Source organism: Callorhinus ursinus, unplaced genomic scaffold, assembly GCF_003265705.2.
Source record: "Callorhinus ursinus isolate GAN/ISIS: 27379988/994484 unplaced genomic scaffold, GSC_fseal_2.0 scaffold34, whole genome shotgun sequence".
NCBI lineage: Eukaryota > Metazoa > Chordata > Mammalia > Carnivora > Otariidae > Callorhinus > Callorhinus ursinus.
The window spans coordinates 9542475-9559175 of NW_027397096.1; the positions used below are offsets into that span (position 1 = coordinate 9542475).

The 16701-nt window shown below is 47.8% G+C and overlaps 1 long non-coding RNA gene across 2 annotated transcripts; it reads right to left on the reverse strand.

Annotated features, from left to right (window-relative positions):
- Positions 1–3536: 3536 nt before the first annotated feature.
- On the reverse strand, positions 3537–13862 carry LOC141370385 (uncharacterized). Of its 2 annotated transcripts, XR_012374379.1 has the most exons (4): positions 13575–13862; positions 11394–11484; positions 3971–4130; positions 3537–3644 (listed from the first exon to the last, which is right to left on the reverse strand). It is a non-coding gene; the product is annotated as an uncharacterized lncRNA (long non-coding RNA). The 2 variants fall into 2 exon arrangements; XR_012374378.1 differs by lacking the exon at positions 13575–13862 and having other exon boundaries at positions 11394–11515.
- Positions 13863–16701: the final 2839 nt, after the last annotated feature.

Here is a 16701-nt window from a genome sequence, read left to right on the forward strand (position 1 = left end):
GGGAACACTCATCGAGGTCCTTAACATCCGCCTTACTGCTGTAGATTTCCTCCAGACCTCCACCCAGCATATTTAACATCTGCCTAACTGCTGTAGATTTCCTCCAGACCTCCATCCAGCATGTTCTGGCTGTGCCAGCTGCCAGGACCAAATTGCTGCAACCACCACAGAGCCATGTGATCAGTGCTGCTGGGAGGGAGGGCAGTTTGTGGGATTCCCACTGCTCTGTATCCACTTCTCCTCTTGAACAGCAACCTTGTTTCCTTTATTGGAATGATCTCTGCTGCACCAAGCATAGTAGTCTGGTGGGGCCTCCCTACCCCCAGGTGGGCAAGTGACCCAAGCCTGACCAGTCTGATGCTCCTTGCCTGGGAAGAGGATCTGGAGCAGAGAGCAAATAAGCAGGGACTGGTTACAGCACTGACTGACCAGGGCAGCTCCTCCAAGGAGATCACTGTTGATGTTCCTCAACCATAACCTCGTCTCCAGTCAGTTCTCTGAGCGCCCCCAGTAGCCTGCCAACAAATTTCTTCTCTGCTTAAGTGAGTTTGAGTCACAACCAAAAGATTCCTAACTGATAACAGAATCTAATACCATAAGAGGGGTGTTACAAGGCTAAGCTGAGAGATTTGGGTGAAGGAAAGAATTAATAAGAGCATTTAGTAGTTCTTTTTTATGTTAGAGTAAACAGTGGGTTAACCTGCTGCCTGTTAAGCCTCGAGACTCCTACTGTGTGCTTCCGGAGGCTTTAACATTAAAAGATATTGTAGGAAAATTTCCAAATTTTGGAATGTGTGCTGGTAACTTCTTCAGCAAGGTCTCCCAAGAATGATTAAATTAAACTGAACCTGATCCATCCAAAAGTAAGAGAGGGAAAAAACAGATTTGCTAAGAGTTGCCTTTTTGCCGATGGTCTGCAGTTAAATTGTCTGAGAGTCCAGGAAAATCTCAGTTCTCTACCCTCAAATCAAAGTTGGCAGAAGAAAGTAACTTAGAAGAAGAAAGTTAGGGATGCCTGAGTGGCTCAGTCGGTTAAACATCTGCCCTTGGTTCAGGTCATGATCTCAGGGTCCTGGGATCGAGTCCTGCATCGGACTTCCTGCTCAGCGAGGAGCCTGCTTCTCCCTCTGCCTGCCGTTTCCCCTGCTTGTGCTCACTCTCTCTGATAAATAAATAAATAAAATTTAAAAAGAAGAAGGAGAAGAAGGAGGAGGAGGAGGAGGAGGAGGAGAAGAAAGAAGAAGAAGAAGAAGAAAAGTTAGAAGTTCCGTAGAGACACCAAGCAGGAAGTTAAGATTAAGGCCTGGGAGAGACCCCTTCCCAGGCCCCTCCTGTGATGCCTCCAACAAAGAAATCAATGCACCTCTTGGGGAGATGCAGTAGGATGTAGCCAGGGAGTCACAAAGAACAGCAGCTAGTGGTCCACTAGGACCATGGAACTGGCCTGCCTGGGTGTGCATTGCTGCTCCGCCACTTGGGAGCAGATTCTTTATTGCTCCATGACCAGTGTTTGCAAAGGGGAGACAGTTTCTGTCTCCTAGGGCTTCTGTGAGGTTTAAGTGAGTTACTGTCCACATAAAGCCTTTAGAACAGTGCCCACCCCATAGCAAGCAATCAGTAATGTTGCTCCTATTATTTTTATTATTATTGTGAGGAAGGGGGTAGTTCTGTGAGTCATCCCCACCTAGCCTGTTGTTTTAGATCATTCTCAAATAGAGGCCAAGATAGAAACTAAAGGATGACCAGAGCACCTGGCCTATTGCCAGGCCATAGCTGTCCCCAGGCAGGTTCTAGTTCAAAGACTAGGACATGGTAAGATCCCGAACTCTCGTTACGATCCATGGCATTAGTTAGAAGCAAATAAGCCAGGATTCCGTTCACTTTTTAAGGGCATCATTTTGCCAGAGAAACCTCAAACCTGGTCCACAATGGTCTATGATAATAATTTTTACTCCGAACTCATAGCAGCAGGAAGAGAACTGATAAAACACTGCAGCCCCCAAAAGGGGCATCCTCCTCCATGTACTTGTCGTATGGTCTTTGGAGGACACCATAGAAGGGATTTTTCCCAAAGAGACAAGCAGGGGCCACAGAGGGCAAAGGGGAAAGGGAAACCTTCCGGAGGACAGCACCGGGGAGGACAGATACTTGCTGCTGAGGAAGGATGCCCACGTGACTTCTGCAATTATCCTGTTCTCCCTCCATTACTGTTTCCTGAGTGCATCAGTGGGGATTAAATTTACCAGTTAGCCTCACTGGACCTCATAGGACCATAGCAGTTCCCCCACATGAGGACCACAAATCACCCAGAGAACCAGACTATACGACATCCTGGCTTGTCTCTTTAGGGGAAAGAGGTTGACTGTGTTCATAGAGAGAGTGGAGATTTTTGAAGGTATATTTATGGGGAGACAAGCAAGTGTGGATATTGGGCATTTAAAGGGGGATGGGCTGTACTGGTTGGATGTTTGTGCAACTCGGCATTTGCTCACTCTTCTTCTGATAAAGTGACCCCTCTAAATGTGGTTTGATTGGCGTCGTGATCATACCTCCAGGATCTAGGGATGGTTCTTGATTCTCTCCAGCCGATCAGCAGAGCTGATCCCCTGGCTGTGTGAAGAGAGCCAATGACATAGGACACATATGCTGAGTCTGGAAAAAGAAGAGTTCCTCCCCGCCCCGCCCCCATCTCTCTTTAACCTTCCTCTGGATGGCATCTGGTCAAGATGTGAGACGTGCCGTCACAGTGGGGGGTGGGGAGGAGCTGGCCTTGGTGACACTGAATCTAGTCCTCACCCGAATCCATCCTTTTCAATGATGTAAGCCAGTTTGAGGTAGGTTTTCTGTCACTTACAGCATAAGGAGTCCTAACAAGTACACCAGCAGGATTGGTGCTTTTATCTTTTAATGATAAGAGCTGTTATCTGTCAAGAGCTGCATGGTTTACAAAGCATTTGCACAGACAGTTCTCTTGATTTTGTCACCTCTCCCGCGGGGCAGCATCCTCCGTGTACTAGATGGGGAGACTCAGGTGGAGGGGGGCCTACTTTGCCCAAAGACACCCAGCCAGTCATTAGATGAGCTGGAGCTTGAACGTAGGTCTGACTCCAGGAAAAAAAAGTCTCGTGTTGCCCCAGGACTACACAGAAGCCATCACAAAACACAGCACGTCAAAAGAGACAGAGACACATACCCAACCCCCCTGATTTCTTCTTAGCCTCAGATTCTCCAGGGCAGTGCCTGGGTTTCAAATCCCGAGCCCCAGCACAGTTGCTTCTGTGGGAGGGGAAGTGACTCCGTTTGAGATATCTCTGGTGCAGTCAAGCGGGAGGTCATTTTCCCTTGTGGTTTCATTGATTTTATGAGGAGGGAGTCTGTGATCGTAGTTAGAAATATTTATGCTTGAAGGAGAGAAACTGAGGGGACTCAGTCGTGTCTGTAGGCCAGTCACTCCCAGGGACCTTCTTAATTTAGCGATTCCTCCCCTCCTGCCCCCTCCCTCTGTCCATCTTCCAGGGCGAGATTGAGCAGCCAACGTACTTATGAGACTGGAGCTCCAGAGCCCACGTGGAGGAGTAAATTACAAGTGAATGCACCTCCAAGATGGGGCAGCCTCCCTCGTCCTGGCTGCACTTCAAAGCTTCCTGAAAAATCCCTAAGTACAGCCAGTCTCAGCAGGGTTCTGTGCAACCCTCTGATGACTCTGTCCGGGTACTGTCCAAGAGGCGCGGGCTCTCACTCGTTTGTGTCGACCCCCCTCTCCTGCAGTTAGCAATGCCCATTGGCAGAGGAAACACTGGGGCGTAGGGAGGCCAAGGTTGTAAACTTCACAGGAGCTGAACCCATCCTCCAGATGTCGGTCTGGGGTTTCATCTACCTGTGCTACAGACCTGAAGGACCAGGACTGTGTCTTGTCTATTTGGTAAGCCCCATGTCTAGTGCAAATATGGCAATAGCTAGAACCCAGTACCTTTTTGTGGAGAGAATGGATAATTTTGGTGTCCTGGTCTTTTATGCCAAATTCGATTAAAGTCCAGTTTGAATTTCCAATTCACTTAGACCACAGAGAACAAAGAATTTAAGATGCTCATAAACACTGGAGAGTGTCCAAACTGATTCCTTGGTAATTTCTAGGCACCAAAATAAAAACATATGATGTTAGTAAAAATTGCTTTGTAATTTACAAAGCCCTTATTACTGATATTCTGCCGTTAATAGACAACAATCCATGATGAATGGTCTAGCTATGCCCATCTTACAGATGAAGAAACTGACACATGGGGAGTGGGGGGGGGTAATTTGCCAAAGTCCCGTAGTTAAGTGACAGAGACAGGACTCAAACCCAGGTCTTTTCATTCTGAGTCCAGTATTCTTCCCACCCAAGGGGTGTGTTTTTGTCCCTGTCTTCTGAGGGGTGCTGGAGAGGCTTCTAGATAAGACAGAACCCAGGACAAAGAAATCCCTGACTTTGCCTGAGGCAATGGTGCAGGAAGATGAGAATTGTCTATGCTTCTCCCATTTCCTGAGCACCTGCTCTGTACATACCTGCTTCCCGGGGAGGGCTGCCAGGGGGACTGAAGCTTCCAGCCCCACTCCCTTACGCAGACCTCCCCAACAGCCCTGGCTAATGGGTGCTATCAGTTCACCACACAGAAACACTTGAAGCCCTGAGCTCACATATTAAATCTGATGGAGGTTTTCCAAATTTGACAACCCTTAAAAAACTGCCATGTTGAAGAATGAGTTGTGAAGCTGAATAATAAGCTCTCAATAATAAAAACCAAAATTTAATCAGCCATGCTAAGGAAAGACTGAATTATCTTTCTCTTCTGACTATGGTAAATACATTTTTTAAAGATTTTATTCTTTTTTTTAAGATTTTATTTATTTATTTACTTATTTATTTATTTGAGAGAGAGAAAGAGAGAACACAAGTAGGGGGAGGGGCAGAGGGAGAAGGAGAAGCAGACTTCCCTCTGAGCGGGGAGCCCGACGTGGGGCTCAATCCCAGGACCCTGAGATCATGACCTGAGCCGAAGGCAGATGCTTCACCAACTGAGCCACCCGGGCGCCCCTAAAGATTTTATTCTTTTTTTTTTCTTTTTAAGATTTTATTTATTTATCTGACAGAGAGAGACGCAGCGAGGGAGGGAACACAAGCAGGGGGAGTGGGAGAGGGAGAAGCAGACTCCCCACTGAGCAGGGAGCCCAATGCAGGGCTCGATCCCAGGACCCTGGGATCATGACCTGAGCTGAAGGCAGACGCTTAATGACTGAGCCATCCAGGTGCCTGAAGATTTTATTCTTAAGTAATCTCTACACCCAACGTGGGGCTTGAAATCATGACCCCGAGATCCGAGAGTCACACGCTCCACGGCCTGAGCCAGCCAGGCGCCCCTGACTATGGAAAATATTGCAAAATCTTGGTCATGTTGACAAGTGATCAAAAAGTATGCAGTCAAAATGTAAGAAAGAAGGTATTTTAAAGAGGTATGTTTAGGTGATCTTTTAAATTGTCATTTTTCTGAAATTTTGTGATATTTGTGGTATTTATCAGTTTTTAAAATGTGTGGCATTTCTTGTCATTTCTAAATCTAAATAAATGTTCATTTTGTGCCTAACTTACACTTGTAATTTTGCATTCTCCTTTCTTAAAGAGGGCCCTGTCAAGTTGTAAAGGTGTCAGGCCCCATATCATTTGAGTCTGTCCCTGCATGGGTCACTTCGTTTAAATTATAATAACTCTTTGAAAGAATTACTATTGTTATTTTCATTTTACAGATGAAGAAACTAAGGCTTAGAGATGATCATTTTGCCCCAGATCCCAGAAAATGGAAAGGAGCAAAGCCTGGTTTCAAACTCAGATTTAACTCAAAGCCCATGCTCTTCCTCCTATGTTACTATCGGAACCAACCTTTGTGGAAACTCAGTCCCCATCCATCCACTTAATGCTTTGGGAAACTGTGGTTTTAAAATATGCCCACAAATCCTTTGCTTCTTCTCCCTCCCTAATCCCCCTCCCCTAGAGTGCAGGCTGGACTTAGTGACTTTCTTTCAACAGTAGAATATGGAAGAAAGGATGGTGCCTGATCGGGTCCTAAACAGCACTGCGGCTTCCTTCTTACTTTCTCTCTCTCGGATCGCTTCCTGCGGAGGAAACTATCATGTCAGGAAGACTCTTAAGCAGCCCCATGGAGAGATCCTCATGGTGAGAAACAGGCCTCTAACCAACAGCCACGTGATGAGCTACTTTGGAAGCAGATGCTCCAAGCCCCAGTCAAGCCTTCAGATGACTGCAGTCCATGGAAGGAGCACTGTAGCCTCAGGAATCCAACCTGAAAGCCACATGCCCACAGCCCTGATGGGCCCTTACAGTCACCTACTGGGTGTGGAAACAGGCTGCACTGCATCCTCTGTGACCAGAAATTCAACCTGCATGCGGTGGGCCAATCCCACGAGGTCTGCAGACACCACAAAAATAGCAAAAGACCCTTGATCTGAGGAAAGGGGACATCTACAGAGGCTTTGGGCAGCCCCTCCACATGTCCCCGAGGAACCCCCATGCTGGGCTGCTCCCTTGCGTGGGGACACCCACAGGGCTCTCTAGATGCAGACTTGATGGTGACTTGGGAACACAGAAACTGCCCTGTGGGGTCTGTTGGGGGATCCAGAGCCTGACCCAAAGTGAGGGACATTATAGGAAGGACGCCAAGACACGCATTTGCAGGCTTGTCCGGTGGCCCTATCTGAAACCGTCCCCTCGGCGCCCTCCCATTTCCTCCTTGTCAACTCAGGCATTCCCAGCAGGGGGCACCTCCCTGCACAGGGTCTTCAGGGCCACACTTGGCTAAGAGTGAGCAGAGTGGGAATCTCCCCAAAGGAATCTGTTTCCCAGGAGACCACCTCTTCTAATTTCAAACAAGTATTTTTCCTTGTCCATCCAAAAAAAGATCTTGAAATGCTTTTTTGAGCTGACAAGTCTACTTGATTGGCCATTGGCATTCCCAGGATATGGGGGTTTTCAGTGCTAAAATGGGGACAATCCTGGGCAAATGGGAGAGTTGGTCACCTACTGGCATTTAAATAAGTGAGAAGCCAGATAAATCCGGATGATTTTTTAAATAAAAAATGAATGATAATATTTATCACTCACCTTCAAGAGAGTTTATCTTAACAATAAATAAAGCCCTCTGCACTGAATTTCTTCAGGAAAGCCCAGAGTTCTTTCAGTAGGAGCAAGTGGAAGGAAAAAGGAAAAACAGAGTTCTGTTTCCTCTTTGCCTTAAAGTTCAGTTCTATTAAGCAGCACTTGCAAATGATAACTCACCTGAAGAACTGTGCTTTTCTAGAAAGACAAGTAAGGTGAGAGGTTAAGTTGTCCTGTGAATAAACATGCCTACAAGGGAGAAAGCTATTTAATTGAAAATGCTAGCAAGGGTCTTCACAGGGCATCTAATTTTTATAGGCTTGCCCTACAAAATCCACTGTGCAGGAAAAGTAACTTTTTTTTTTTTAAGTGCTTAGCCTGATTTCTATCCAGAGTCTCCATTGCATCATGGTGGGAATTCCATCTTAGCCAATTCTGGAGTCCTCAAGGTTGTGTCTGAATTCAGGACTGGGGGGAATCTAATGTAGCACACAGGTGCAGAGCAAGGGTGGGGGAATCTGCTAATACTACAAGCAAAAACTTACTGAGCACCTGTGTTCTGCCAGACACTAAGTGCTTTATGCATCCTCTCTTTTGATCTCAGATCAGTACTGACCTGCACCATTTTTATCCCCATTTTACACAGGAGGCTCAGAGAAGAGAAGAGACTTACCCAAGTACTAAGAGGCAGAGCCGAGGTTTGAAACATAACAGCCTGGTTCTAGAGGCAGCCCACCTAAGGTCATTCATTTAACAAATATTGATCGATCCCCTCTTACGTGACCCAGGCCTACAGCCTGGAGCAGTGAACTAAGCAGACGGAGACCCCCACCCTCAAGGAGTTCCCATCCTGGTCTCTATGCCCCACCACCTCTTTGTGGCAGCCGTGAGACACCCACCTCCCGTGCTGGTCCCATGCTTGTCCCCCAGGCAGCCTTTCTCCTTGTTCCCATTCTAGAGGACTCTTCAGGCTCAGGGGCCCCCTTTTGACTTCCACACTCCTTCTAGGGAGATGGACATTCATTATGCTGGCAGAGGGGAACTTTGCAGGGCTAAGACCTCTTCTACCTCCAGCTACTCTCAAACCTCGGGCTGTGCCCAGGGAATAAGCAGGGCCGGGGTAGGCACCTCTGACACGCACACCCACTGTCTGATCCCACAGCTTGCTGGGCATTCTGGCCCCAGTGGGGAACAGGGTCTAGTTCTCCATTTCTCAGGGGGTTCTAGCATTCCCCTGCCTCTCTCCTTTCTGCGGGCAGGAAAACTGGCTCTAACTCACCCAGTATGTTTCATGTCCTGAGTGACTTCACAGCTGCAGATTTTTGAGTTTCAAAACCCTAAAGCCTTCTCTGCTCTCTACAGAAAAGCCCTCCACCTGGCTCTGTGGGACTGATTGCAAATGGCAGAGGGGTCAAACAGGGACTACCAGAAATCTCAGGAGAATGAAACCACCAGTCAATGCTGTGCAACATCTGCCTATCATAACTTCTGCAGCGCAGGTCCTGTAAGTCGGTCCTTGTTGTGCATTATTACTGTTCGCGATAGCTCTGCCCGGCACACCTCTTTGTGCCTCAGTTTACTCACCTGTAAAGTAGGAATAAAAGTAGTACCACTTCATTGATGGCTGGGAAGAGTGAAATGAGTTAAAAGGTTTCCAAGTGCTCAGAATGGTTTCTGGCAAAGAGTAAGCGCTGTGTAAAATGTTAGCCATAATTATTATTGTCATAATTCTTTGTCACGTTTGTCTTTCCCTTTACACACATTATAGGGTGAGGACATATTTTATTTATTTACTTATTTTTAAAGATTTTATTTATTTAATTGACAGAGAGAGAGACACAGCGAGAGAGGGAACACAAGCAGGGGGAGTGGGAGAGGGAGAAGCAGGCTTCCCGCAGAGCCGGGAGCCCAATGCGGGGCTCGATCCCAGGACCCTGGGATCATGACCTGAGCCAAAGGCAGACGCTTAACGACTGAGCCACCCAGGCGCCCCAGTATATGCTGAATTTTAACTGAATGAACAAAGGCGGTGTTTTGTGCTCTCTTAAAAAATCGGATTTGATGTGGTGAAGTCACTTGACTTCTCCCTGCCCTCCACCATCCCGTGTAGGAGATTCTGTTTCTTAGAGTGTCAGAGCTAGAAAAGACCCAGGAGATCCTGTGGTCTAAGCTCAGTTTACAGAGAAGGGTTCTGAGCTCCAGGAAGGGGAAGGGAAGGGCCTGTCATCACTCAGTTAGTAGCAAAGGAAGGATTTATCATCCAGCAGACAGGAAGAGTTTAATCACATGTTGTGTATGGCCATTCTCCGAGAAACAGAGTTCATCCCTCCCTTGTACTCATTACTCACTGACAACACCTGCCAGACGCTCACCCTAGTATAGGCCTCAGGGGCGCATGGCTGGCTCAATCGGTAGAGCATGCGACTCTTGATCTTGGAGTCATGAGTTCGAGCCCCACGTTGGGTGTGGAGCCTGCTTTAGAAAAATAAAATATTTAAAAAAAAAAAAGAGTGCAGGCCTCGGTGCTACATTGGTCAGGGTTCAAATCCCAGAAGCACCATTTGGCGGTCATGTGCTCTTAGATATATTAAGCCTCACTTTCCTTGGTTTCTAATGGGGATAATAATAGAGAGTCCGCAGGAGTTCTGTGAGGATGAGATGAGCTAATGTATTCATGTCTCTAGCCCATCAGAGAAATGCTTGTTTCCTCCCTGTCTTCCCCACCCCCTGTTCTGATAGCAAACCAGAGAAATGGAAGACAGGACCCTTATTCCCGGAGGCTATCATCAAAACTATCACTGTATATCTTTCCAAGAATGAAGACGCTGGGGGAGAGAGGAGCTGAAGGGAACGTCCGTGCAGGTGGAAGGTTCATAGGGGATGTTTGATGGAAGAGGCAATCCTACTTTTGAAAGAGATAAATAGGGTAGATTGCCAGAGGGCAGCACAAAGCTTTTCCGGTGTTTTTTTCTGAGAGACCACCTGAATAAAGTAGCCCTCCCTCCCTCTCTCCCGCTTACCCAGCTTTGTTTATCCATGGCACTTACACCGCCAACTCATTCGTTCGTCTTTCTGTAATTGTCTGCATTCCCAACTGGAAGGTGTGCTCCAGGAGAACAGAGCCTTTGTCTGCTTTGTGTTCGGCACTCCTGTTCCTAGAACAATGTCTAGCACATAATAGTTGTTCGGAAAATACTTGAATGAATAAGGAGTGACCAGTCGCAAAGGTGGGAACCGAACTATCTTGGGAAGAAAGGAATGATCGGACTGGAAAGAGTCTATGTTTAAACGATTGAGAAATACCGTGGATGGCGGTAAAGTACTCAGGGCTGAGATGGCCGAAGGTGGCCTGTGTTGTGGAGCTGCTGGAGTAGCTTCGCTCTCTAGAAGGCCCACATTCCTGACCTTTGGCCAGCTCCTCTCACTCTCGTCCCAGCTGGTGAGCCTAGAGAGATAACCTCCCCCCACCCAAGACTTCAGGTGCCTTTAGGTCAGCCCTTTACACAGGGGTCATCTGTAGTCCCTGCATTTGACTTTGTGGAGTGTTGGCCTAGTGAGAGCAAAGTGTTGGCAAGACCGGACGCTCAGAACCCACAAAGAGCATAACTGAATCACCAAGCATCTTGTTTGTGTTGGCGGGGGGAAGGAGTGGTGAGATAAACTCTAGGAGCCTTAACCCATAAAACTGTCTGCAGTATTGAAAACACGCTTCATAAAAACTCCCCGGTGACCAGGAATGTACCCTTCTAACATGGGATGTGACTGAAAACATCTCAAAAACCTGAATGACCGCCCGTCGCCTAGGTTTGCCGGTGTACGGTAGGGGGCGCAGTTGCTGCAAACGACGGTAGTTAAACATTGACTCCCTTATAACCTGATGACCAGCTCACTGTGTTTACAGCTTTGCACAGACACTTGGCCCTCCTAATGCTGAATAGTTAACAGGTGTGCCAGCAGAAGAACGTGGCTTACTCCAACAGTTTGAAGGATAACATTTTTCCTGGTTGGCATCCTATATCCGTAACAAGTTCTCTTTTTACAAAAACGTTTTCATCTTTATCAGTTCTCACCACGTTAAGACTAGCTTTCCTCCTAAAGAGCATATTTAGCGCCAGGATCCTTCGAGAATCCCTGCATTAGAAGAACGCCCAGCTGTCCGAAATGAGGGAGCCCAAGTCCCGCCCACTGGCTTGAAGAAAATCTGGACAATACGTCTGGATCAAGCCCAGTCCTCCCAAGAACTGACCTTATTAGGGCTGCAAGGAAAGTTGCTTGAGAAACTGCTCCTGGCTGCCCCTGGAAGTGATCCACAGTCACTGGAAGAAGGAAGCCGCACCCTGGGGAAATCCCAAAAAGGGGGCATGAAAGTTTCCGAATGTCAGCTGTGGTAGGGACGGTCACCCTGTTTAGGGACTGGGCAGCAGATTTGCATTTCTATGAGCTCAGAGCTTACACAATAAAGAATGAACAAAGGGTGCCCTCCTTACCTCCAACCCTTCACCCTCTCCTAAGCAACAAGCCCCCAAGGCTGGCTCAGCTTCACCAGATCCTGCTTGGATGGCCTTGGGATGCCCAAGTCGCCACATGAGTCAGGAAAGTACCAAGACTGTTGGGGACATGCAGATATTTTGCTCTTTTCTGGAGTCTTGGACCTCCCTGTTCCCAACAAGCTTTTGCCTGGTTCTTCTAGCAAAGGAGGGCAGTGAACTCCCAAGAAGTTCTGGTGCTCCTCATGGCTCAAGGACTTTTAGACCTCGCGTCCGGGCCACCTTGGTGTCTTAGGACCAAGCAAAGGAAGCAGCCAGGAGGTCCCTTCTGGCCCCTTACCTCCCTCTCCCTCCCTCCACACGACTCCAGAGGACGGAGGTGCCAGAGAGAGGCTGGGGAACAAAGGTGGCTTTCACCCAGAGCCAGCTGAAAAGGGACAACCGTGGCAGGGTCTGCAGCCCTGAAGCAGGGTGCCGTCCTGTGACTCTGAGCTCAAAAATGTGTGAAATTTCTTTTTGCTGGGTATTCTACATCAAGCGGAACCTGTTCTCAGAGAAACATTCCATTTCACAGACCCTAATGGCTTTCCTCTGTGCTGATGCATTAATGAGGCTCCGGCTCGTTCTAATCAGAAGGAAGCCATGCAGATAATTGCCTGAATTTTTAATTCAGGGTTATGATAGGGGAATCAAAGTCACACTGCAGTTGCTGAGGCTGCCTCTAGTTCCGGGCCATTGACTTTTGCAATTTTCTTTGATTTTCCCCCCTCCGTCTCTTTCTCTCTGCCCCCACTTTCTCTCTCTCTCTCTCTGAGGCTTGGTGGAGACTGACAGTTTCGGGGTGGGGCAGGGTGGAGGAATAGGGACAGCCCTTGGGGTCTCCTGTACAGTCTCTCTTCCACCTCCTTCACTTTTTAAATCCCCACCCCCACCCGATGAAAGAGGGGAGGATGCGGCCTGCCCCTGTCACCCCAGGGCTGGTTCTGGGAGAGCCCTCTGCAACCAGCCTCCCCACTCAGGGTCTCCATGCCCGTAAGCAAAAGACAGGAAATTTGCCCCAGGAGAGGATCTCCCTTGGCAATTTACTTCTCATTTCATTCCAGTTCTCTGGGGCAGGGAGGAGAAATGGAAAGGCAAAAGGGGAAGAAAGCAGGTGACCAGGGCAGCTCAGTGTCTTCTAATCCCTGCCAAGGTGATTTGCTCTAGATTGATGCTGGGACCAAGGGCAAGAACCTGGAGGAATCCAAGCCTGGGGTTTTTTCCTGAATTACCTTATCCCCCTGACCTAACAATCACTGAGTGCTAGAATTTCAAAGAACTGACAGAACTCTGAGAATTTACAGGCAGTGGAAAGAGGTGAATTCAAACTGGTTGTATTATACGCCACCAACCAGATGAACAAGAACCCAGAGGCTGGGACAGATGGAGGCCCCCTGACATTGGCCAGTTTTTCCAGTCTCCTGGACCTGGGAGCGCCAGAGAATTTGCCAGGGTGAGAGTCAGCCTTTCTGGCCCACCTCCAACCAGGCAAGCTGGCTTTTCCAGGAGAGCGACCGTCCCTACAAGGGGAGGCTCTTCTCCCAGCACCTCTCATGCTGTCAACCGCCAAGACTAGAGGCACGGGTTCACACTAAACCAGTAGTAGTAGTCCAGGCTGGGCAGCTGGATCGCTGGGCACCAGTCCCATGGCCTCGAAGAGCAGAATCTATTTCCACACCTCGGATACTATGGGGGGTCAGGATGCCTACTTTCGGGAGAAAGAGAAGGTCCTCGCGCCATGATTGAGCATCTTCTAGCCACAAAAGACTTGACGCCCCCATTCCACTTCATCCTGCCCTGTGCCTTGTGAGGAAAAGGTGGGACTGCCTCTGCTTTACAGAGCAGGAAAAATCAGGTTCGCTGGAGAGAAACAGAGATCGTGCCCCCCGTCTGCACCTCACCTTCCAGTGGGAGCATTCTTCTGTAGGATTCCAAAGTGCCTTTAGAGATGCGTTCTCTGGGCTTGGTGATGCTATTGCCAAGGCAGTCTTTCCAACCACTGGCTGCAGCTTTCCGAAATTCTGAGGAGCTATGCCAGGCGCTGAGGTCACGGGGATGAAAGAGCGAGTCCTGCCCTCCTGGAGGTCACAGTTTATGGGGTAGATGGATGAGTAAAGAATTTCTATGCCGCATAGGGCAGAGGCAGAGGGAATTACAGTATCTTATGAACACTAAAAGGGAATCCTGAAATCAAGCTAATAAGATGATGGCGAAACTCCAACAAAATTGAGAGAAAAAGCACGAGCCCTTTTTCCTGAGCCCCAAATGTAGATCCGTTCAGAGACAAAAGACCCCATCCTAAACTTTGGTCCCTTTCCATCTCAAGAACCATCTTTCTCTTAGCGCCCTGGAGACCCAGGTCCTCTCCACCACCCCGCAGGTCCTGTGCATTCCATCTCCAGCCCTGTGAACTTGGGAGTTAATGATTAAACTGGGCATCTGTGCCATGGCTTCCTTGGGGTAAACTGGGCTGCTCAGCCCTGGAAACTACCAAGTGCCTGGCTCTGCCCCAGCCCAGGAAAGAAAGATCCAGTCCCCACACGCAGATGCAGCTCATTTCCAAAGTTGGCTGTGGTCTCCACGCACAGTCACCAAGCCTCCCGTTACAAACTTCAGGCGCTGTGGTATAGTAGAGAGGGGGATGGAAAAGGAGATGGGGTCTCGGGTACGAATCCTGGTTCTGTTGACTAATCAGCTGAGTGACCTTGAGACAGTCTCCTTACCTTTCCTTGGTTTCAAGTCCCTCCTCCATAACAGAAGAAGGTTGGACCAGAACGTACCACGTTCTTTCCCGCTTGCGTGCTTTTGCAAGTTGTTCCTTGCCTGGTATAGCCTTCCTGTCTGCCTTGCCTTCTTGCTCATCCTTCAGCTGAAGCATCACCATCCCCAGGAAGCCTTCCTCTCCCTGCAGGCTCAGCTGGGTGCTCCTCTCTTTAGTTCCCTTTGTCAAGACATTCAGCCTGTTATTACTGCTCTGTTTCCCCTCTCCCCCAAGGAGACCGTGAACTTCTTGAAGACAGAAGCTGTAGTTTATCTACTTTTGTATCCCCCACGCATCGCATAGTGCCTGACATCAAGTGTGTGTTCAGAAACTTCAACTTTCATCCAATTAGAGTCATTGTGATTTGTGAATTTATTTCTGCCATTTTGCCTTATGTTTTCTTTTCATCTTTACTTTTTTGTTTTTTCTCTCTCTCCCCTTCTCCCTCTTTCTCTCTCTCTCTCTCTTTTTTTTTTTTTCATTCTACTAAATTGACTGTATTTTCTTGTTTGGAGGCTTTACATTTTATTGTCCTTCTTTTAGTGAAGGAACCAGAAGTCTCCAGAAATTTCTTTATGATGGATGAATGAATGAATCAATGAATGATACCCAAGATTCCTTCAGGTCGAAAATCTGTCATTTGAAGTGGCCTCAAAGGAGAGGCTTAACATCAGAAATAGAAATCCAAGCGTGCTGTGCATCTTTCCCGATCTCTCTTTCTGTGGAAATAGCCAAAGGGTCCCCTGACCCCAGTGGACACATGTTTTAGCACATAAACTAAGGTTTGCTCCCAGTTATATTTGGTGACAACAGACAGAAAATTTGCCTAGCTTTTTTGTTTTTCAAAATGGAAGCAATTCGGGACACCTGGGTGGCGAGTTGGTTACGCATCTGCCTTTGGCTCAGGTCGTGATCCCAGGGTCCTGGGATGGAGTCCCACATCCGGCTTCTTGCTCAGTGGGGAGCCTGCTTCTCCCTCTGCCTACAGCTCCCCCTGCTTCTGTGTGCTCTCTCGGTCTCTCACACACAAATAATTAAATAGAATCTTTAAAAAAACAAAATAAAAATGGAAGCAATTCTATTGACCCTATTTGTGGAGTATTAGAAGACCTAAAAAACCATTTTAAAGAGCTTTACAAATAAAAGTTCTGTGTATCCTAATTTATTCCCCAAAAGGCTAATAGTCAAGTGTCAAGGAACCTCCCTGATAAGTTCTTCTTCATGGGCGTTAGAATTGCCCAAGTCTTGGGGCTCCTGGCTGACTCAGTTGGGGGAGCATCCAACTCTTGATCTCGGGGTCGTGAGTTTGAGCCCCACGTTGAGTGTAGAGCTTACTTAAAAAAAAAAATACAGAAATGGCCAAGTCTTATTGGAGGGAGACATGGTCGTCAGGAAATTCCCTTTCATGCCTGAGCAACTGAAGGAAATACTTTCTAGAATCTGCCTGTCTAGAATGAAGACAGGATAATAATTTCCTACATCGTCAGATTTGGGGCATAAACGCCCAAGAGAAGGCTATGTGCCTCCATCCCCAGGGTATGCTTGCATTGCCCATGAAAATCACTGTTGTTCGGTTCAGTGTTGCAAATGTTCACTGAGCTCTTGCGCTAGACCCTGGAGCACGCCACACCCTGGGGGGCACAGAGATGAACAGGATGAGTCCCCTGCTCTCCTCATCCTGACAGTCTGGACAATATTGAGCATGGATGGCAAATAAGAGCTTTTCTGTGATTTTTAAAAATTTATTTTCATTTTTCATTTTTTTATTTTAATTTCATTTATTCACCTACTTGGAATCTTTGACCTCAAGCCAGTCCACAGGCAGCCGAGGCCCCAAGCTGTTAAACTGCTTGCTAACCATTGCTCACTAAGAGAATGGCAAAGAAAGAGACAGCAGCACTGATAGGACCCATGTCTCTTGATTTGCCCTGTCATACACTCAGCAAACATCTCTCCTCTAATTCAGGGCTTCTCAGATTTTAATGTGCCACAGATCCACCGGAGAGCTTTTTTAAAATGCAGATCCTGATTGAGGAGACCTGGGGTGGGGCCTGAGGTTGTGACCCCACTTTGTTTCGTTTTGTTTTTTATTATTTTTATTTATTAACATATAATGTATTTGTTTCAGAGGTACGGGTCTGTGATTCATCAGTCTCACACAATTCACAGCGCTCACCATAGCACTTACCCTCCCCAATGTCCATCACCCAGGCACCCCAACCCTCCCAACACCCCCTCCACTCCAGCAACCCTCAGTGTGTTTCCTA